General features: G+C 37.4%; 1 protein-coding gene and 1 long non-coding RNA gene across 2 annotated transcripts in view; one reads left to right on the forward strand and one right to left on the reverse strand.

The window, feature by feature from the left end:
• Positions 1 to 24,254, forward strand: part of LOC133658445 (uncharacterized) — a 383,871-nt gene that overhangs the window by 334,599 nt on the left and 25,018 nt on the right. The window lies entirely within an intron of this gene.
• The window catches only part of kirrel3b (kirre like nephrin family adhesion molecule 3b), a 439,076-nt gene that overhangs the window by 69,232 nt on the left and 345,590 nt on the right, over positions 1 to 24,254 (reverse strand).

The following is a 24,254-nucleotide window of genomic DNA, read 5'->3' on the forward strand; positions in this document are numbered from 1 at the left end:
AAAATGGTGTCTTACCTACTATACTTTATTGCATGACTTATTTAAAGAAATACAATTACTGCACAGATATAGGTGCAGAGGCAAATATTTGCTCGCCACAGCCTCAGCATAATAGCACATTACCTTTTGCCATCTGTGGTTGTTGTGGTGTTGTGTTACAGCATCAAGAACGGTGGATTAGTCATTTGAGCAAAGAGCTGGTTTCGGTGTTGATGCTTGTGCTGCCATCTGTTTCAAATGTGCACTGTCTTTTGCTCTCTGTGTTCAACACTTCTAATATAATAACAAGGGACTGTACTTGGATTGGGATGAAGAGCTGTCCAACAACAGACAAACATTGCTGTTGTGCAGCCAAACAGGACTGTGTGTGTGTGTGCGTGTGTGTGTTTGTGTGTGTGGTTGCAAGTGGGGGTGGTTATAATGTGCAGGAAAAACTGATTTTTTTTTTTTTGCCCCGCGGCTGTGCAGATGTTTGGCACTCGCTCAGCTGCCCCAAACCTCAAGAGAAGGAAGTGGTCCAGCCAAATGCGCTCTTGTGAGAATTTAGTAGGATATGGTACCATAAAAACATGCTAAACATTCAAATGTTACAAAAAATGTGTAACATTCAAACAGTTAGTTTCATAGAGACATGAACGCCACTGCTTGTTCTACGGCAGGGAAGCACAAAATAACTGCAAACAAGCAAAAAGGGACATGCTAAAGAAAATCTTACTAATAAAAAGAAAAACTAAATAAATGTTAAAAAAAAAGTTTTTTCAACAAATGAGTTTATTGAAAAAAAATAAAGTGTTTTTATTGCATCATTTTAATGTCAATTGTAATAACTTAACATCCTAAAACAACCTATTCAAATTCGAACATAATTAAATAATTGTATACAAATATATATTTTTTTAAATATATTTATACAAATAAATTAGTTTAGATATATATTTTCACCTGCGATGAGGTGGCGACTTGTCCAGGGTGTACCCCGCCTTCCGCCCGATTGTAGCTGAGATAGGCTCCAGCGCCCCCCGCGGTAGAAAATGGATGGATGGATGGATATATTTTCACTTTTTTTTTTTACAAATTCAAAACTAATTAAAGTATATTTTTAGGATACTAATTTTTAAAATATATTTTTTCTACAAATTATTCAATATATTAATTTTTACTTATGTAAACTGTTGTATTTTACTTTCTATATTAATAACTTATTTCGGAAGTCTTACTGGGTTCTTAGATCATATATTAATTAAAGATATTAAGGGTTGAAATCCATCATGCAGTGGATATATATATATATATATATATATATATATATATATATATATATATATATATACTGTATATATATATATATATATATATATATATATATATATATATATATATATATATATATATATATATATATATATATATATATATATATATATATATATATATATATATATCCATCCATCCATCCATTTTCTACCGCTTATTCCCTTCGGGGTCATGGGGGGCGCTGGAGCCTATCTCAGCTACAATCGGGCGGAAGGCGGGGTATACCCTGGACAAGTCGCCACCTCATCGCAGGGCCAACACAGATAGACGGACAACATCCACACTCACATTCACACACTAGGGCCAATTTAGTGTTGCCAATCAACCTATCCCCAGTATATTATTTTTATTTTTTTGTCGACATGGCTAAAATTAATACATTTAAAAAAAAAAAAAGAAGTATTTTTTAATGAATATTATTTCCAGGCTTTCCCAGGGTTGCTTGCATCTGACACCTGTAGTACAGATACAGTAGATAGCTTGATGTAGATACATTGTTTTGTTTCCATGAGGGGAATTAAGCGGCATTGTTTTGGGGCATATTTTTCATAGTGATTAAAAAATAACCATCCATCCATTTTTTTTTTACTGCTTGCCACTTTCTGCTTCCTATCCCACTGCACTTGGGTGGAAGGCGGGGCACACCCTGGACAAGTCGCCATCCTAATTGCAGGGCAATTAAGATACATTAAAACATTTTTTTTTTAAGTGAAACTAAGAGTTATGGGCAGGGCTTAACAATTGCTTTTGCAATTTAATCGCAATGTGATAAAATGAGAGAAGTCAACATTGTGTTGTTTTGTGCGGTTAATTACCTGACTGTGTCAATCCAATTGTGAAAAGAAGAAATTAATTTTGTGTCAATGTGTTATAGTTGCAATTGAAGGGGCGATGAACCATTCCATTAACAAATAAAAGCTGTGGCAACTAGCCCGCCATGCCGTGTGCACACATTAGTGCTCTGACTGCAGCTACAGTAGCAAGCATGCAGCATTGATTACCAGCTAACTTGACACCGCCACCAAAAGGTATGTTAAGTTAAGCGATGGTCCAATAAAGATGATCGCTAACGTTGTGAAGGCCTACATTGAGGACATTAACTGCAGAGTGATACATGCTTCAAAATCTCTAATACATCCAAAAAAGTCACTAGATTTGTCGCAAGGCGCTTTTGAGGGGGGGACAAAGTCCCTATGGGCCTATGGCTATAATTAGCAAGATTGGCAACATTGCACAAACACACTTCCGGCCTTCACAATAAAAGCGATGTGCTGACAAGACTGCAAGTTTATAATTATGTATAATAAATATGTATTATGTATCATAAATATGATATTGTATGTTACAATACAAATGATTTATTGCTTGTGTTGCACATTATAATACAAATAATGTATTGCTTGTGTTTTCTTGAAAAATACATGACAATTAGACAATTAAAATAATCACAATTAGAGTATTTTCCAAAAATAGTTCAGCCCTAGTTATCGGGAGCCACAACATATTGCATGAGGCGTCCTTTAATTGCTTATGACATGGGTGTCAAACTCATTTTAGATCGGGGGCCACATGGAGAAAAACCTACTAAAATCACGGCACGATAACTTAAAAATAAAGACAACTTCAGATTGTTTTGTTTAAAAATAGAACAAGCACATTCTGAAATTATTATTTTTTTTTACAATTACCTGTTGCGGTTAATAGTATATATACTTTATTTGTCGTTATTTATATTTTATGAATAAATTATGTGATAATGTTCATCAGTCAACTCATTGGTGTTAATTTTCAATCTATCAAATTTTTTTTTTATCAAAATCAAAATACAGTATGTTGTCTATGTAGTTTGATCATTTACCTTGACTGTTGTACTAACATCATGTGGTTTATTTTGTACATATGTAGCATCATCTACAAAGATACAAAGAATTGCTATTGCGACATTCGGAACAGCTGTTTCTTTCATTAAAAAATTTCAGGTTAATTTTTATACTTAGCAAACTCATCCCGCGGGCCGGATAAAACCTGTTCGCGGGCCTGATCCCGCCCTCGGGCCATACGTTTGTCACCCCTGGCTTATGATATAATGAATTAGACTATTTAAAAGAATAACAATAATAAACAATGTCTTCCTCAACATGAAAACAAATGTTTTCATTCCATTTGGACATAGTGAGAAATGAAGAAAAAACTCAGTTCATTCACACTAAACTCCTACTAAAAAAAAAAAAAAGGTCAGAAAATGGATGGTAAAAAGTTGCTCCCAGCATTGATTCCACCTCGACAGTGCCAGGTCAGAAATAAAAGCACCATTTACCCTGTAAACCACAATAAACAATTATGTTCCTTTTGCTAACGATCAGCTAAGTGTATGTGTGTGTTTTCTCTCTCCGTTAGTCCATTTCCAATGACTACAGGCACCTATTACAGGGCCAAGTGGGTGTGTGTGTCAAAGCAATCTGCGCTCGGCGCTGCAATGTCAGTCGCCCCTTTGGGTGTTTTTAGCCATGCAAGTGGTTAATTGCGTGGATAAAAATGTGGGCAGAGGGACTCTCGAAAGGCGAAAAATGACAGATGCGGTGCTGGAGAGGACTGTCATAAAGAAAATAAATAAAAAAAATCCAGCCAGAAGCTGAAGAGCAGCAAGGCAGACATTAAAGAGCAGGGGAGGTGTTGGGAATGGCAAGGCTCTTTTTTTTTTTTTCTTCTTCTTCTTTTTTTTTGCTAACAGACACACTGATATTAAAGCCAATTCACAACACATTGTCACAAAGCGCGGTACTTTTCAGTCATGCCAAGCCTTTTTTTCCCCTCCTGGTCCAGCTGCCAAGAGACTTCTGAGGACATAAATGCACATTACCATCAATCCAGGCAATAATTAATCTTCCCTTCAAATGACTGAAGCACACTAACTGACCCATAAAAAGACCTATCAAGAAGAGGTGATGCCATAATTACTGTTTTGAAGTTCCTCTATTGCCGCACGTTGAACCTGCAGTCGACACTATATCAATAAAACTTTACTTGAGAGTAGCCAGTGTGCATCTTGTATAACAGGATAGATCTAACATTGTGCTGCTGGCGGTTTTACATGAATTGGAGCATGGTAAACTGGTCCGCATTGCAGTTTTTCAACATGATGATGAGCACCAAGACACCTCCGACGTGATCAAGTGTATTGCTAAGGAAGCTGAAGGTGATGGAGTGAACTAGAAGGAGAAGGAAGGAAGGTTTCATAACATCCACCAGTAGGGATCAGTTCTAAAGGTACCGATAAAGGTTTGTCGCAACCACAGGGTACTGGTTCACATCAAGTCAAACAGTGCCTTATTTCCATCCCTTTGCTGCATGTGACATAAAGTGAACTTCTCCATGACTTTAACTCTCGACTTCTTCCGTTTGTTATTGTCATTACTGCCACAAGTGGTGGAAAAGTGTATCACAACTAGGGTTGTACAGTAAACCGGTATTGGTATAGTACCGCAATACAAATTAATCATATTTGGTACTATACCGCCTCTGAAAAGTACCAAAATGTAAACCAACACCATTGGTAGATCTACACCTAACATCCACTGTAATGATACCAAGTACAGTAGCGTATCTAGTCAATACTGCTATGATTACGTCGATATTTTTTGGCATCACAACATCTTCTTTGTTTTTTTTTAATGTATATTATGTTTATAAACTCAATAAATATGTCCCTAGACACATGAGGGCTTTGCATATGACCAATGTATGATCCTGTAACGACTTGGTATCGGATTGATAACCAAATGTGTGTTATCATCCAAAAGTAATGTAAAGTATCCAAACAACAAAATAATAAGTGATGATTACATTTTAACAGAAGTGTAGATAGAACATGTTAAAAGAGAAAGTAAGCAGATATTAACAGTAAATGAACAAGTAGATTAATAATTAATTTTCTACCACTTGTCCTTAATAATGTTGACAAAATAGTGAATGAAAAATGACAATATGTTACTGCATATGTCAGCAGACTAATTAGGAGTCTTTGTTTGTTTACTTACCAATAAAAGACACGTTGTCTAGAATGTTCACTATTTTATTCAAGGACTAAATTGCAATAAGAAACATGTTTAATGTACCCTAAGATTTTTTGTTAAAATAAAGCCAATAATGCATTTTTTTGTGGTCCTCTTTATTTAGAAAAGTACCAAAAAGTATCAAAATAATTTTGGTACCGGTACCAAAACATTGGTATCGGGACAACACTAGTGCCTTAATTCGATACCTTTGCTGCATGTGACATAAAGTGAACTTCTCCATGACTTTAGCTCTCGACTTCTTCTGTTTGTTTGATATTGTCATTACTGCCACAAGTGGTGGAAAAGTATATCACAACTAGGGTTGTACGGTATACCGGTGTTAGTATAGTACCGCGATACTAATGAATCATATTCGGTACTATACCGCCTCTGAAAAGTACCGCCCCCCCATAACATCTTATTTCGTTTAAAAAAAAAGTATATTATGCCCGAATGCAGCTGAGATAGGCACCCCCCGCAACCCAGAAAAAGACAGGCGGTAGAAAATGGATGGATGGATGTTTATGAACTCAAGAAATATGTCCCTGGACACATGAGGACTTGGAATATGACCAATGTATGATCCTGTAACGACTTGGTATCGGATTGATACCTAAATTTGTGGTATCATCCAAAACTAATGTAAAGCATCCAAACAACAGAATAACAATTATTACATTTTAACAGAAGTGTAGATGGAACATATTAAAAGAGAAAGTAAGCAGATATTAACAGTAAATGAACAAGTAAATTAATAATTCATTTTCTACCACTTGTCCTTAATAATTTTGACAAAATAATAGAATGGAAAATGACACAATATGTTACTGTTAAAAAAAAGTTCAAGTACTACTGATAGTCACACACACTAGGTGTGGTGAAATTACTCTGTGCATTTGACCCATTCCCTTGTTCCACCCCCTGGGAGGTGTGAGGAGCAGTGAGCAGCAGCGGTGGCCACGCTCGGCAATCATTTTGGTGATTTAACCCCCAATTCCAACCCTTGATGCTGAGTGCCAAGCCGGGAGGTAATGGGTCCCATTTTTATAGTCTTTGGTATGACTGCATACGTCATCAGCTAAATTAGGAGTCTTTGTTTCCTTACTTACTAATAAAAGACAAGTTGTCTTGTCACTATTTTATTTAAGAACAAACTTGCAATAAGAAACATGTTTAATGTACCGTAAGATGTTTTGTTAAAATAAATCCAATAATGCAATTTTTTGTTTTATTTAGCAAAGTACCGAAAAGTACCGAAAAGTATCAAAATAATTTTGGTACCGGTACCAAAATATTGGTATCGGGACAACACTAGTCACAACTAAGTAGCGCTGCGGCCCATACGAACCACAGCTGAGAAACAGATATTTTTCGACGGCCCACTAGTTGACTGTTAAGAAACATTGCTCCAGAGTACTTCCAAGTTTACTTTTGCAAATATTATCCCTTGAGAATAATAACATGCTTGCTGCAATGTGCGTGGTGTACTGATGTACGGAATAACATTTTGAGAGACACAGTTGTCAACAGTGTAGAAGGATTTTTTTTTTTCTTGAACCTTTGACCTTTAATACTTGACAGACATCGGCTTAATAAAAAGTCTTTTTTCCGCATTAATGTATGAATGCATGAGTTGCGGAGCGGGCGAGGCACTGTGGAGGCGTCGTGCGACAGCGCATCAATAATCTAGAGTGTTGATTCTTCACGATCATCAAAAGAAGACGAGCTGGAGCAGTGGGGTCACAGGGACGGATGGAAGGAGGTCTATACAGTTTTAAAGGTATACCAAGAAAGTGAATAGCAGATGGTGTTGTGGGAACAATCCGCCAACATCACTCTCTTTTTTTTTTTTTTTTGCTGTATGTGGCGCCAACATGGATTGTTGTCCTTACAGCTTGGTTTGCAGCCTCTCCAGGTCACTGCAGACAGCTGTTCTCAAGTAGGATCAGACTCAGACATGAGAGTGCTTGGTGGAGCTGTTTGCAGACCATCTGCTTGTGGCTCGCCGTCCTAACAATAAGAGCCCCGCACTGTCGCCCGGCTGGCTGACTTCAGTAGGACCACGCCGACTGGTAGCCACGGGGTGTTTGGTGATCACGAGGCGCTGGACCAAAGAACTACACGTTGTTGCTTGACTTGATTTCTGACCACACTCTTGATTTTTTGAGCATACATCCTCAAATAGTGACCCATACTCTAATTTATCGATGTGTGTGTTGTAGGGCTGTGAATCTTTGGGTGTCCCACGATTCGATTAAATATCGATTCTTGGGGTCACGATTCGATTCAAAATCATTTTCTTTTTCAATTCAACACGATTCTCGATTCAAAAACGATTTTTTCCCAATTCAAAAGGATTCTCTATTCATTCAATACATAGGATTTCAGCAGGATCTACCCCAGTCTGCTGACATGCAAGCAGAGTAATAGATTTTTGTAAAAAGCTTTTATAATTGTAAAGGACAATGTTTTATCAACTGATTGCAATAATGTAAATTTCTTTTAACTATTAAATGAACCAACAATATGACTTATTTTATCCTTGTGAAAATATTGGACACAGTGTGTTGTCAAGCTTATGAGATGCGATGCAAGTGTAAGCCACTGTGACACTATTGTTCTTTATTTATTATTTTTATAAATGTCTAATGATAATGTCAATGAGGGATTTTTAATCACTGCTATGTTGAAATTGTAACTAATATTGATACTGTTGTTGATAATATTAATTTTTGTTTCACTACTTTTGGTTTGTTCTGCGTCGTGTTTGTGTCTCCTCTCAATTGCTCTGTTTATTGCAGTTCTGAGAGTTGCTGGGTCGGGTTTGGTTTTGGAATTGGATTGCATTGTTATGGTATTGCTGTGTATTGTTTTGTTGGATTGATTAATTAAAAAAAAATAAAAAAATAAAAAAAAAAATAATAATAATAATAAAAATAAAAATAAATCGATTTTTTCAAAATGAGAATCGATTCTGAATCGCACAACGTGAGAATAGCGATTCGAATTCGAATCGATTTTTTCCCACACCCTTAGTGTGTTGTCTCCTGAGATAAAACTTGAGATACGACCCAGGAATGACATCATACCGGCCCATGAGTTCAGTTCAAAACTTGGGAGACAAACATTCTTGCAGGAAATTCCTAAAAACATTAGAGTATGCCTGTTCTATAGAGGAATTTGTACCACTGTGAACATATTAACAGATTCCCACTTTTAAATTTTAATCTTGCTAGCAAACATAGAACACTGGGGTCCAAACTTGTGATTTACATAACTAAAGTGTTCCTCAAGGCACCTCTTTAGGTCTTCTCTTTTTTGGCAGTTACACTTTTTTTTCATAATGCGGTTTATGTACAGTAGGGAAGAGATTCATAAAGCCCCATTTCTGGGTGGATCTCGCGTGAGAGGAAGAGGGGGGCGGGTTAATCCTTTTGCAATGCAGTCTACTGAAAATGATGGAAAGCACCATTCAAGTCAAAGGACTCAAACTTCAGTAAGCAACTTCACTGACAACCCTGTTATTTTACGGTCCTCTAAGTTACCAATCCTCTTCTCCTTGGCAGACAATTCCAAACTATTTTTTTTACTACAGTAGGGAAGAGATTCATATGGCCCCATGCTTGGGTGGATCTTGTGTCAGAGGAAGGTGGGGGTTAATCATTTTGCAATGCAGTCTACTGAAAATGATGGAAAGCACTACTCTACATCGCAATTGATGATGTGGTCAAAGTTGGAATTGCCACAAAACACATTTTAAGATATTTAACACTCTACTGCCTTCTAGTGGCTAAAGTGGATAGTGCACACCTCACATTTTTCACATTTCATGTGTCAGAGAATCAAAATTGGGTCGTTTGAATCCCCTTCCTACTGTAACTAAGATGTTCCTGTTTCTTCTTTACTTCAGATGCAGTCAGTAGTCGTTAGTTATAATAGTAGTGTTTCTCAAAGTTCCATTTGAGCTATTCAACTGGTGGCCGACGAGTTCAGTTATTTTTGGCAGCAGATTCTTAAAAAACACTAGAGTGCTGTCAGAGAGATGATCTTTGATTAGCTTTTTTGCAGAATGTCCTTAAAACAGCAGACCGCTCCTGTAACTCTGACAAAATAAATAGAGCAAAACCAAAAGTCCACTGTAGAGGACACTGGTTATCTGGAACATACAACCGGCCCCCCGGTCCTTAGCTTTCTGGAAATGTGGCCCCAAAACCAGCCTCGTTCAAAGGTGTCAAACGTACGGCCCGCTTTTTTGACCTTGGAACCAGACTTTTCCAAATATTAACACTGACTTAGTAATCGTACTATGGATTGTAATCGTATTTAAAATCAATAACTATAGCTAACCTACTTACAGTTTACAACCTTGTCAAATGATATGAAACCATGTGTAAATCAATAACATATTTTTGTTTTATTTAACACAGGCTGATTAGAAAAACAAGTACTAACTAAATATACTGCATAAGAAGGGACTCAAATAACTCACAAAAAATATATTTATATACAATTATGTTGCGCTAAATTAAATCAACCAGATGAATAATGATTGTTTCTTAACTAAACTATCAAATTTAAGTGCAAATTAAATACTGCTTCAACACTTTAGTCATATATTTTGCGCTTCTCTGTATGACTTTAGCTCCAGTCTTCTTCTGTTTGGTTGATATTGTCTGTCAAAGGTGTCAAACGTACAGCCCACTTTTTTGACCTTGGAACCAGACTTTTCCAAATATTAACACTGAATTAGTAGTCGTATTATAGATTTTAATCATATTTCAATTCAATAATTATATCTAACCTACTTACAGTTTACAACCTTTTCAAATGATATGAAACCATTTGTTAATCAAAGATTATTTTTTATTTAACAAAGGCTGATTAGAAAAATAAGTACCGTAGTTTCCGCACTATAAGGCGCACCGGATTATAAGGTGCACCTTCAATGAATGGCCTATTTTAAAACTGTGTTCATATATACACTACCGTTCAAAAGTTTGGGGTCACATTGAAATGTCCTTATTTTTTAAGGAAAAGCACTGTACTTTTCAATGAAGATAACTTTAAACTAGTCTTAACTTTAAATAAATACACTCTATACATTGCTAATGTGGTAAATGACTATTCTAGCTGCAAATGTCTGGTTTTTGGTGCAATATCTACATAGGTGTATAGAGGCCCATTTCCAGCAACTATCACTCCAGTGTTCTAATGGTACAATGTGTTTGCTCATTGGCTCAGAAGGCTAATTGATGATTAGAAAACCCTTGTGCAATCATGTTCACACATCTGAAAACAGTTTAGCTCGTTACAGAAGCTACAAAACTGACCTTCCTTTGAGCAGATTGAGTTTCTGGAGCATCACATTTGTGGGGTCAATTAAACGCTCAAAATGGCCAGAAATAGAGAACTTTCATCTGAAACTCGACAGTCTATTCTTGTTATTAGAAATGAAGGCTATTCCACAAAATTGTTTGGGTGACCCCAAACTTTTGAACGGTAGTGTAAGTGTTCATATATAAGGCGCACCGCATTATAAGGCGCATAGAATAGACGCTACAGTAGAGGCTGGGGTTACGTTATGCATCCCGTAGTTGCGAGACCTGTTGTGGCTCAATATTGGTCCATATATAAGGTGCACCGGATTACAAGGCGCACTGTCAGCTTTTAAAAAAATTGGAGGTTTTTAGGTGCGCCCTATAGTGCGGAAAATACGGTACTAAATATACTGCAAAAGAAGGGACTCAAATAACCCACCAAAAATATATTTATAAACAATTATGTTGCGCTAAATTAAATAAACCAGATTAATAATGACTGTTTCTTAACTAAACTATCAAATTTAAGCCCAAATAAAAGTACTGCTTCACCACTTTGGTCAGATTATTTGCGCTTCTCTGTATGACTTTAGCTCCAGTCTTCTTCTGTTTGGTTGATATTGTCATTACTGCCACAAGTGGTGAAAACGTGTATTATTGAGTACCGCTGCGGCCCATATGGACCACAGCTGAGAAACAGATATTATTTTGACCAAAAATAGTCCCCGGGCCGATGGCTAAGAAACCCTGCTGTAAGCAATGGACACATGGGAGCACTTGAGTAAAAACACTACACGAGGAATAGAAAAATACAATATTTATGTGATTTTACCGGACAATAAAGCTGGAACTAAAATAGTAATGTATTACAGTCACGGCTTTATCCTCGCACCAAGTCCTTTTGAAACAAATTTGCCGTCATCTGCTTGATTAAGCAGGGAGAGCATGTGTAGTAATGTTGCTGACTCTGCTTAAAAAAATAAATAATTAAAAAACAATCCTCGCCGCAATCGCATGTGTGCATGCTCCTTATTAAATAGTCCCAACCATTGGCGCACGGCTCGGCATGTTTGCAACGCAAACGCCGCGAGTAGCCTGGCACCGCCTTCATCTCCAACTCTTCCCATGTGGGTCAATGCTCCGCGGGTGCAGCGGGACTAGAAATGTTGGAAGAATATTGATGAAGTCGTGGGCAAAACATGCGGCGTACCGGATTTGTACCTAATGAAGGGACCAGTGTGGAGGCACAGTGGGATGAGTCTCAGTGATTAGTGAAGTCTAAGGGGAATAAGTGAAGTCATGCATCAGGGAGTTATAGTCGCCCATCTGCTCTCAATAATTACCGCCGCTTAATTGACTGCTATGGACCGAGCTGAAGTCAGCAGTCTATGTCCGGGATTTACAATCATACTTGTTGGCCTCTAAATCCTTCTCATTTCGGCAACATCCCCAGTACATCGTGTATTTAGATGCTAATGTGTTTAACCTCCGAGTCAGACCACGCCGGAGGGGAGGTACGGAACTGAGGTGAATGTGAATTGTGAGCACATGGAAGGAAGATGCCGTTTTGAATGCACTGAATATGTGAAATATTGACTCCAGATGCTTTAGGGACAAAGCCGAGGTGCGAAAGTTACCGTTTATTATGTTACAGTAGAGTTTGGAATGCTTATTTATTTGTGTGTGCATCGTGACATGATTTGCCACCGTGCAATGTTGCTCAACAAAGGCGGAGAAGGACGCCAGCTTGTAAATGTGGACGTTAATAATGCACGGTTTCAAAAGGCTTTTTATGGGAAAGCAAATGCAGTGTGTTTTAATAGCTACTGTTTTATTTATTTTCTTCAGAAATATAGTTGAAGCTCCATTTTAATGGAGGCTCGTCAGACATTTTATTAGGTACACCTGCATTATGCAATGACATTCCCAAATTTCTGACCCTGCAAAAAATGTTGTAGGTCATAGACAACCACAATGTATCCGACCTGGCAATTTCTGTATTTTTAAATACGTAATATAACTAAATTACAATTGGGGTAGAACAAGGGTTAGTGCATGTGCCGCACAATACGAAGGTTCGATCCCCTGTTTTGTTTGATCAGCCGTTTTACTCCCATGTTACAGACACCGTTTGAAAACAATTAAGTTATGTACATAAACATTTACAAAATATTTCATACTGGTATATATCCATGGATTATAGTCTAGTGTGGCTAATATACACTACCGTTCAAAAGTTTGGGGTCACATTGAATGTCCTTATTTTTGAAGGAAAAGCACTGTACTTTTCAATAAAGATAACTTTAAACTAGTCTTAACTTTAAAGAAATACACTCTATACATTGCTAATGTGGTAAATGACTATTCTAGCTGCAAATGTCTGGTTTTTGGTGCAATATCTACATAGGTGTATAGAGGCCCATTTCCAGCAACTATCACTCCAGTGTTCTAATGGTACAATGTGTTTGCTCATTGGCTCAGAAGGCTAATTGATGATTAGAAAACCCTTGTGCAATCATGTTCACACATCTGAAAACAGTTTAGCTTGTTACAGAAGCTACAAATCTGACCTTCCTTTGAGCAGATTGAGTTTCTGGAGCATCACATTTGTGGGGTCAATTAAACGCTCAAAATGGCCAGAAAAAGAGAACTTTCATCTGAAACTCGACAGTCTATTCTTGTTCTTAGAAATGAAGGCTATTCCACAAAATTGTTTAGGTGACCCCAAACTTTTGAACGGTAGTGTATGTGAATATATTTATAATTTTTCTAACATTTGCTGGGTGCGGCTTGAATAACGGTGCACTCTACAGCCCGGAAAGTACAGTAATATGACAATTTATAAAATATTGGCATTTTTTTCCCTCTCTCCCTCTTTATCTCTGTATTTGCACTCACATGTGTGAGCATTGATCTTTAAAACAATCTCACAACTCAACCTTGGATTCACCTCAGCAGATGCAGACAGATATTCATGTACTTATTGTGTGACCTATTTAAGGAAAGCACACTTCTGCACACCTTCTTGTAGCTCAAACTGTCACATATTTCCACTTTCTGCAGCTCAGGGAGCAAAAAAAAAAAAAAAAACGGTCTGTGGCCAGGCAGCCAGTTATATAACACAAATTAACCAGTTTGTTTGTGAAGGGAAAAAAGAGACAAGTGATACTAGAAATTAACAAAAAAACAATTAGCTGTTATTAAAAATACGTTTGCTGTAGTGTATTTACTGGCATAGACCAACACGATAGAAAAATTAGTGGTGATTGTGATGCATGCATAGCACATCCTGTTTAATTTATGATGCAAACACATGTTAAGAACTTCCTCACTGGATGGCAGGATGCCTTTTTACCACCGCTGCTCTCTCACTCTCGAGCTGGCTTTGGCCCAATTCAAGCATAACCAGAACATTTCAGATTGTGCAGGCAGGCCATGCATTTTCCATTTGGAGAACATCTCTGAATGTGTCTGAGGCTCTTTCAGCTGGATCGGATCTTTCAGCAAAAACAAAGAAGGTCCCTAAAGTGTTGGTTGGTTAAATATAACATTGGCACCCAGACAGGGTTGTGAACCTTTTGTAGGACACTTAATGTAATACAGAATGTGTTCCAAGAGGCTGCCCGACCTTTGATACAGGTTCACTCCAAAATACAGGTGCATCTCACTGTATTGGCATGCTATGCAACAAGGTCATTTATTCCAGTGGTTCAATTCAGTTCCCATTTGTGGTCTGGTAGGCAGAACACTGACTTCCTGTATCGTGACATGTTTTTCAATGCTAATCATCAGATTTTTTTTACACAGTCAGTTTTTTTTTTTGTTGTCACATGCTTTAATTGTTAAAGGAAATAATTGGCTGCAGTGAGTAGTAAAGCAGGTTAAATCAGGGCCCTAAACAGATTTTTATTCTGAGGCCCCCCCCACCCCATTACAATTTATTTTCACACGTTTTATTTATGTGCAACAATTTATATAGTTTCGTTATTAATTTTTTCCACACTTAATTTGTGTGGAACAACTTTTATACTTTTTTAGTCAAACTTGAATTTAATTTGATGCACGTTTTGACTAGAGATGTCCGATAATGGCTTTTTTGCAGATATCCGATATTCCGATATTGTCCAACTCTTATTTACCGATTCCGATATCAACCGATACCGATATATACAGTCGTGGAATTAACACATTATTATGCCTAATTTTGTTGTGATGCCCCGCTGGATGCATCAAACAATGTAACAAGGTTTTCCAAAATAAATCTACTAAAGTTATGGAAAAAAATGGGGGGGAGGAGTAGGGGTTGGGGGTGTATATTGTAGCGTCCCGAAAGAGTTAGTGCTGCAAGGAGTTCTGGGTATTTGTTCTGTTGTGTTTATGTTGTGTTACGGTGCGGATTTTCTCCCGAAATGTGTTTGTCATTTCTGTTTGGTGTGGGTTCACAGTGTGGCACATATTTGTAACAGTGTTAAAGTTGTTTGTTTATACGGTTACCCTCAGTGTGACCTGTATGGCTGTTGACCAAGTATGCTTGCATTCACTTGTGTGTGTGTGAAAAGCCGTAGATATTATGTGATTGGGCCGCCACGCAAAGGCAGTGCCTTTAAGGTTTATTGGCGCTCTGTACTTCTCCCTACGTCCGTGTACCGCTCCGTACAGTGGCGTTTTAAAAAGTCATACATTTTACTTTTTGAAACCGATACCAATAATTTACGATATTACATTTTAAAGCATTTATCGACCGATAATATCGGCAGTCCGATATTATCGGACATCTCTAGTTTTGACATAAAATGAATTACTGGGTAAGAAATTGTTCAAGTGTTTGGGACTCATGCAGATCTCAAATACACATCAGCAGGTACCAATAAGTAAGACGAGTTGGTTTTGCATAACAGGGCAAAAAAAAAGCCAGATAGTATGTCTGCGAATACGTGCCTTTTCAGGGTGCTTACACACACACCATAATAATACCCGTATATTAAAGCGGTGTGGCTCGGCAGCTTACCAAAGTCGTACTAAAACATTTTGACCTATTTTTAAACGCTGTGTGTAATGTTCTATATTTTCAATGAAACGTCTATGTTTTGGTCTTGTTTGCTTACTGGCTAGGGTCATTTATTGAACAACAGGCATCAATCAACCTGCAGTCCACACGTATCTCTTATGTGTGACCGCCATCAACTGGACACACTTCTTACACCGTGTACCACATACAATTGGTTTGAGGTCAGTGAGCACAACCACAATTAATACATATGTAAGGCGCTAGTGTTGTCCCGATACCAATATTTTGGTACCGGTACCAAAATTATTTCAAAACTTTTCGGTACTTTGATACTTTTCTAAATAAAAAGGACCACAAAAAAATTGCATTATTGGCTTTAGTTTAACAACATATCTTACGGTATATTAAACATATGTTTCTTATTGCAAGTTTGTCCTTAAATAAAATAGTGAACATACAAGACAACTTGTCTTTTATTATTAAGTAAGCATACAAATGCTCCTAATTTATTCTGCTGATGTATGCAGTAACATATTGTGTCATTTTCCATTCTATTATTTTGTAAAAATTATTAAGGACAAGTGGTAGAAAGTAAATTATTAATCTACTTGTTCATTTACTGTTAATACCTGCTTACTTTCTCTATTAACATGTTCTATCTACACTTCTGTTACAATGTAATAATCATTTTTTCTTCTGTTGTTTGGATGCTTTACATTAGTTTTGGATAATACCACACATTTGAGTATCAATCCGATACCAAGTAGTTACAGGATCATACATTGGTCATATTCAAAGTCCTCATGTGTCCAGGGACATATTCCCTGAGTTTATAAACATAATATACATTTTTTTAAACGAAAGAAGATGTTTTGATGCCAAAAAATATTGACGTAATCATAGTAGTATCGACTAGATAAGCTCCTGTACTTGGTTTTATTACAGTGGATGTTAGGTGTAGATGGTGTGTGTAGTGAAGCATGTTTAGCTATTCCTCATCCTGCAGGGATGATACTTGTAAGAAACTTACTTTGAGTATCAGTGATTTAGAAGTAGCTAAAACACTGCAGCTAGCTCGTTAGCCATGTCTTAAAGCACCTCTTCCGGTGGGCGTTTCAGTGTTATAGCTTCACTTGTTTCGTTAGTTTTTAAGCCAAAATGCGTCCCTTCTCCCTTTTCTGTCTACACACTGTGTCTGCTTGTAAGTACTCTGTGATTGTGTGCTGTCGAACATGCTCGTCTGCTCGTAAACCAGCAATGACACGACGTGACGACGAAGGAGTGCGGGGGTGTGGTGGACCGGTACTTTTGAGAGGCGGTATAGTACTGAATATGATTCATTAGTATCGCAGTACTATACTAATACTGGTATACCGTACAACCCTATAAGGCGCACTGTTGATTTTTGAGAAAATTGAAAGATTTTAAGTGTGCTTCATAGGTAACGAAAACATGAAGTTGCCTAAGTTCTTGGCACATCTCTGGCTGACAATTGATCCCAGGACGCTTGTTTACCAGCCCAGCAATACAAAATAACCACAAAAATGTTTTTTGGGGAAACATGTCATTATATTTCTCATCAGTGATGGAGCAGGAAGGGGCTAGAAATACATTTGTGATCAAACTTCAAATGAAGTCATTCACTGACCATTTACATGCGCTGGTTAGAGTGTCCGCCCTGAGATCGGTAGGTTGGAGTTCAAATCCCAGCCGAGTCATACCAAAGACTATAAAAATGGGACCCGTTACCTCCCTGCTTGGCACTCAGCATCAAGGGTTGGAGTTGGGGGTTAAATCACCAAAATGATTCCCGGGCGCGGCGCCGCTGCTGCTCACTGCTCCCCAAGGGGATGGGTCAAATGCAGAGGACAAATTTCACCACATCTAGTGTGTGTGTGACAATCATTGGTACTTTAATCTTTAATCTTTAATCTTTAATCTTAATCCACGCAAAGTGGGTGCGGTCTGCATATAGGGAGGGCGGCCCTGGTAGTACCGTATTTTTCGGACTATAAGTTGCAGTTTTTTTTATAGTTTGGATGCGACTTATACTCAGGAGCGACTTATGTGTGAAATTATTAACACATTACCGTAAAATATCAAATAATATTATTTAGCTCATTCACGTAAGAGACTAGACGTATAAGATTTCATGGGATTTAGCGATTAGGAACGAAAGATTGTTTGGTAAACGTATAGCATGTTCTATATGTTATAGTTATTTGAATGACTCTTACCATAATATGTTACGTTAACATACCAGGCACGTTCTCAGTTGGTTATTTATGCGTCATATAACGTACACTTATTCAGCCTGTTGTTCACTATTCTTTATTTATTTTAAATTGCCTTTCAAATGTCTATTCTTGGTGTTGGGTTTTATCAAATAAATTTCCCCAAAAAATGCGACTTATACTCCAGTGCGACTTACATGTGTTTTTTTTCCTTCTTTATTATGCATTTTCGGCCGGTGCGACTTATACTCTGGAGCGACTTATACGCCGAAAAATACGGTAAGTGTTGTATGTGAAAACAAGCAGACTGAGACAAACATATATATATATATATATATATATATATATATATATATATATATATATATATATATATATATATATATATATATATATATATATATATATATATATATATATATATATATATATATATATATATATATATAACATCCTTGTGCTGTGTTATAAATATTGTAAATCCCCAACATCTATATGTTCACCTTCAGGGCGAGAACACTGCTTTTGTATAGAACTACCTGGCTTGTTTGAAAACAGAGCCATCAATATTTACAGCTCCGTCGTCCTTCCTCAACATCCTGATGGACTTACAGATGGGATTTGTCGGACAAGTTTGAACTTTTACTGTGCCAGTTTTCCGGTATGGAGTTATTACCTATTTCAAGGTTGGTATATTTCTGTCTTTATAAGAGTTTGTGTTTGTTTTTGTGTAGAGTTTTTGACATCTTATAAAACATGTTTATAGTGCATGGATGGTGGTTTGTCTTTGTCTGCAGCCTGCCTGTATTTGACAAAGGGGGTGGAGCTACACTTTAAATCGGTCCCTCTTATAAGAAGCATGCAGCAGTTAAAGCAGTTCAAAAATAACAACAAAATATCAGCGCTGCGGTTTTTGTTCAAAACCAAGATGTGCTTCAAATTCCGCTGCTGAGAGCCAAGAACCTTGTAAATGAATAAGGCAGCATGGAAATTAAGCAAATTGATACCCAACACGCGTGAATCAGAGTTCAATTATGGCGCAGTTTCATTTTTGTGAGCGGCTTAATTTGGGAAGTGGATGTTAGCACAGGAAAATAAAGCAGCTATGCTAAGCTGTGCTGAGCGCCTTGCCTGACGAGTCAGTCGAACAGGGAGGAGGAGGGAGAATGCAGAGGCTAAAACATTTGGACGACATCTAGAATCACCACAATTAAGACATACTCACTTTAGACCAGGGCTGTTTAACTTAATTGTTTTAAGGGTGACATTTCCTGAAAGCTTTTATCGTCACTATTTTTATTTCAAGAACCAGCATCCTTTGTAGTGCACATTTCAGTCAATTTCTTTTTTCAGTTACAGATTTCAGAAAAAAACAGCTTTTATGCAAAATACAAGTGTCCGCCGCAATAGACGCTGGCCTTTAGGAGGTTAAAATGTCAATGCAATTATCAGCCAACATGTTTACACTGGTCCTTGTTCTTGCATGCAACAAGAGTGCTTTAGAAGAGGTGTGTCAAACTTGTTTTTATTAAGTGCCACATCACATGGCAGTTATGGCTGCTTGTATCAGTGAATAATACATACTGTATATATATAATATATAGATATTTTTGTTTTTTTTGTTTTTTTTGTTTTACACATACTGTAAAAAAAATAATTTAGAATTTACAGTAAAAACTGGCAACACAATTTTAGTGTAGTAACATGTGCTTTTTACAACAGATTACAGTAAATGCAAAAACAGTACCACTATTTTTTGTTTACAATACAACTTGCAGCCTAGGGCCTGATTTACTTAAGGTTTGCGTTTACTAAAACATGTGCAAACTCTGTCTCCGTTAAAATGCAACATATACACCCATAATAGTGGGAGGGGAAACTGCAAATGTAATTATTTAGCAGGATAAATGTGATTTATCAACACTCACCACCGTTTTGCGAGCCGGATTTTACGTTTTACTTAGCACGTGTCCGAAGGAAGTGCAAACTGACAGTTCCACACACGGCTGCAGGATCAGTGCTCGCGCTACAAAGACAGACGATGGAAAGACGAGAATCCTCCGGTCAAAAATAATGCGATTCAGAAAAGGTGTTACAGATTATAGATGTGTGCTGCTGGTTCAACACATCACACACACGTAGGAGCATGATAACATGAATGTGCAGAAAACAATAGTTTCTGTGGTAAAAGCCCCGTATGCATGCAAAATTCTTAATTTAAAATGAGGCGGTCTGCACCGCTTTTTAATTGCACATGCAGTCTTAGTAGATAACACGCACAACACGCCCATACATAGTACACACTATTTTATTTTTTCCACATGCTGTCTAGCGTGTGGTATTTGGATCTTAGTAAATCAGGCCTAAATTCGCCAGAATGTTACTGTAAAATCGACGGTAGTTTTTACAACATATTACTGTACAAGAAATGACTTTTTTCTTTTTATTCTGGCATCAGAGCTGCCAGTTTTTTACCGTAAAAAAAATGTGTTCCGTTTTTCCTGTTATAATTATACACCGTAAAAACAACACCAGTACATTTTACAGTAGTAACAGCTCATTTGACAAAATTTTACCGTACAAAAAAACAGTGGTCAAATGTTTAGAATTTACAGTAATATGCGGTAAAAAACACCATAAATGTGGCGGTAAAGTCTATTGCCATTTTTACAGTGAACAGTTTGATGGATAACTTGCTTTGAAATCATTAGTCAAGTAGATATTTAAGTATTTGTTTTGTATTTAAACAAATACATTTTGATGATTATGATAATACAATATTTGCTGCAATATTAAATAATATTAAAGTTTAATAAATATGCAATTTCATGCAGTAAATGTCAAAATCAAAAGATTGATTTAGGAAAAACGATAAGGTACTTTCATTATGTTCTGTAGCACCTAATTTGTGCAACATCAACTTAATATGACAAACAAGGAAGTTGTTATGCCATAAGCAAACCTTTTTAGCAAACCCTCTATTTCCAGTTATTCGCGGGCCATATAAAATGATGTGGCGGGCCAAATCTGGCAACCGGGACTTGAGTTTGACACCTGTGCTCTAGAGTTTTTAGTATTGTGCTGCAAAAATGTTAGTGTCTCTCAAGTTTTGAACTGAACTCAAAGGCTGGTTTTGGTGTCATTCCCAGGACAGATTTAGCCCCCGAGCCACCAGTTGCATAGTCCTTCACTAGACCATTCCTACTTCAGCGTGTTTGCTTTGCTTGTCCAACCCACTTATATTCTGCTGTAATAATGCAATTTACCAGATTTTGCAGGTCTTATTTTGAGTCATTTTCATGACAGTGGTACTATAGCCCCGGCCTTTAAAATAAATTGAAATCAATTTAAACCGTGTTTGGCCCTCCCACAACACGCTGACAAATGAATATGTGCAATCTTGATAGATTATAAATAATTGTAACATAATAAAATGTAACGATCGGACTGCAACAGAGTAAAAGTATCTTGCATTAAAACTACTCTGACAAGTAAAATTTTTCTGAAAAGTTACATTAGTAAATGTAATGGAGTAAACGTAACGCCTCGTAACACATCGCAGACATGCTGCTTCCAATCCAGACAACCCTATGCGTATTGCTCATGTCATCACAACAGTCGGTTTCGGCAGCGCTGTCTTTTTTCGGTGTTAATTTGTATGTTAGTGTGTTACGGTGTTCATTTTTCCCATGGTCTGTGAACACACCGTGTTGGCGGATAATGAGTAACTGTTGTTGTGTGTCGAGGAGTGAAGCATGGAGGTGTACACGCAGGATATACTTGTTGGAATTGGGTCCGTAAGATTGGCAATAAATGATACAAGAGCGTCCAACTTTGTGTGTCTTCTTTTGGACGTTCCAATACATTGTATTACTTTATTTTGTTTCCACATAAAAAAACCCTCATTTTTAAGGTGCGGCGGCTAATATACTGCCACGGTGCGCCGCCATAATCCAATACATTAAGGGTAATCTTCGCTAACAAGAATCTTAAATAAAAGTAAAAGTCATTCGTCATGTATAGGTATTTTGCATTGTTTTCTGCTATGTTTTGTGATAATATTTTTGGATGTCTGGAACAAATGATTTCGGTAACACTTTAGTATGGGGAACATATGAACCATTAATTAGTTGCTTATTAACATGCAAATTAGTAACATATTAGCTGTTAATTACTCATTATTAAGTACTTACTAAGTACTTATTAATGCCTTCTTCTGCATGGCCTTATTATACAACCAGTAAGCCATTAACTAAGAGTCGTCCCTAACCCTAACCCCAACCCTAACCCAGTGGTTCTTAACCTTGTTGGAGGTACCGAACCCCACCAGTTGCATATGCGCATTCACCGAACCCTTCTTTAGTAAACAATAACATGTTTTTTTCTTAATTTTATCTTAATTTATAAATATTAACCATGAAATTATGTTATTATATTAAAGAAATACTAATACAGATATATGTTACAAACAAAGTTACAGGAATGTACACATGATCCCATGTTTGCATCTTATTGTGTAACATGTGAATGTTTTAGTGGGAACTAAATGCGATATCTGAAAGGGGTACAAATTATTTCCAAAGCAGGAACCCCACCCAGACATACAATACTAGTACACAGCTCATGAAAAACAATATTTTTTGTTATTGTCATTGTAATTGGGCCAAAAAATAATCTCATGGAAATGACTGCTGTCATTCAATTATAATAATAAAACATTTAACTTGTTATTTAGTCAGGTTTGGGACCGGTGTGCTGCTGGTGTGGCCACAGTGCATGTGCACATCTAACGCCACTCACATGTGAGTTTTTGCGTTTGCTCACGCATATGGAAAATTAGAGGGAACATTGTTTGGGGGTATCCAAAATACGCCGATAGGGAGTAGTTTTTATTTACACAATGAGTCGGGTGTGTCTTGACCTCCGCGGCGGAGGCTCCGCCGAACCCCTGAGGCCGACTCACCAAACTTCTAGGGTTCGATCGAACCCAGGTTAAGAACCATTGCCCTAACCCTACCCCTTACCCTAACCCTATGTTAATAAGTAACTAATTAATGGTTCATATGTTCCCCATACTAAAGTGTTACCATTATTTCTTTTGGAAAACATTGATTCATTTTTTGTACAATTCGGTCTTTGTTGGAAAGGATTACTATCAAAAACTGAGGTAGCACTGAAATTATGTTGTGCAACGTGGCAGATATTGATTAATTGCATTTATCTTTGTTATGCATACAAATGTTATCGAAGGCGAGTGTGTGTGCGGCGGTTTCGATTCCTGAAGTCCTTCTATTTCTATTATGAAATGTGTCATTATCTTGGGAGAAGCGATCGCGTTACAGTCGTTTTCGACTCGGCTATGCTTCAATGTGCGTGACCAATCGTGCCATGACCAGGCCCACCTCTTCCAATCATGCCGGACTGTGTGATAATGGTTATTTTAGAGCTCCGAGAGTTTTGTTTTTTATGTTGCGCTGATGGCAGCCGGATGACCCGGACACATCATCGCATGCAGGGAGACTAAATACCGGCATTGACATGAGAATTTGAACTGTCCAGATCACGTCATGCTTGCCTCTTGTGATAAACATAATGAAAAGAAGAGCCCGCCTGTCATAATGGCTCTTCTGAATAGCATTTTCTGCTTTATTAGTCATACTTAATGGTGTTGAAGGGGCTGCAAGTGATGAAGAAAAAAATCCCTCCCTCTCTCTCTTTCTCTCGATGGGAGCAAAAAAAAGACTCCTCGACAATCCAGGCCCAAAGTATTTTACACATTGAGCATTCTTTCTTTGGTTTTAAAGGGAGATTGCACATGCTCTCATCTGGAAGACGGATGGCCAGAAGCAAGCAATCACAGTGGTGGAGACAGTGAGAGGCAGCAAGATGACAATTGGGTTCATGTTAGATGGATCTTCCATTTCATATTTACTCATACATAAAGGATTCAAAACTAATTCATCTAATCCTCTGGCACGTTTGTACAGGAAAACTAATGGCAAGCTGTAGTGTCAACTACAATCTGATTTGCTATGATTTAGGAACAACTCTTGCTATAAAAAATGTATAATTCAAATAATCTGTCATAAAACCTGCAGCAGGCTCAATTATCAAATCATCAATTAAGAACGTAGTAGCTTGTGTGGAATTAATTGAGGATTCATCACATGTTCAAGCACTGCCTGACTCTAACCTGCAGAGGCGCTGTTGATTCAATCTCAACTAGTTCAAGTTTAAGTTAAAGCTTCAGGCCCCTTCTACACTAAGCCGGTTATCCAGGGTAAATCCCACCTAACCTTATTCTTGTCTACACACACACAATGGT

The sequence above is a fragment of the Entelurus aequoreus genome, linkage group LG10 (assembly GCF_033978785.1).
Source record: "Entelurus aequoreus isolate RoL-2023_Sb linkage group LG10, RoL_Eaeq_v1.1, whole genome shotgun sequence".
NCBI classification, from domain to species: Eukaryota; Metazoa; Chordata; class Actinopteri; order Syngnathiformes; family Syngnathidae; genus Entelurus; species Entelurus aequoreus.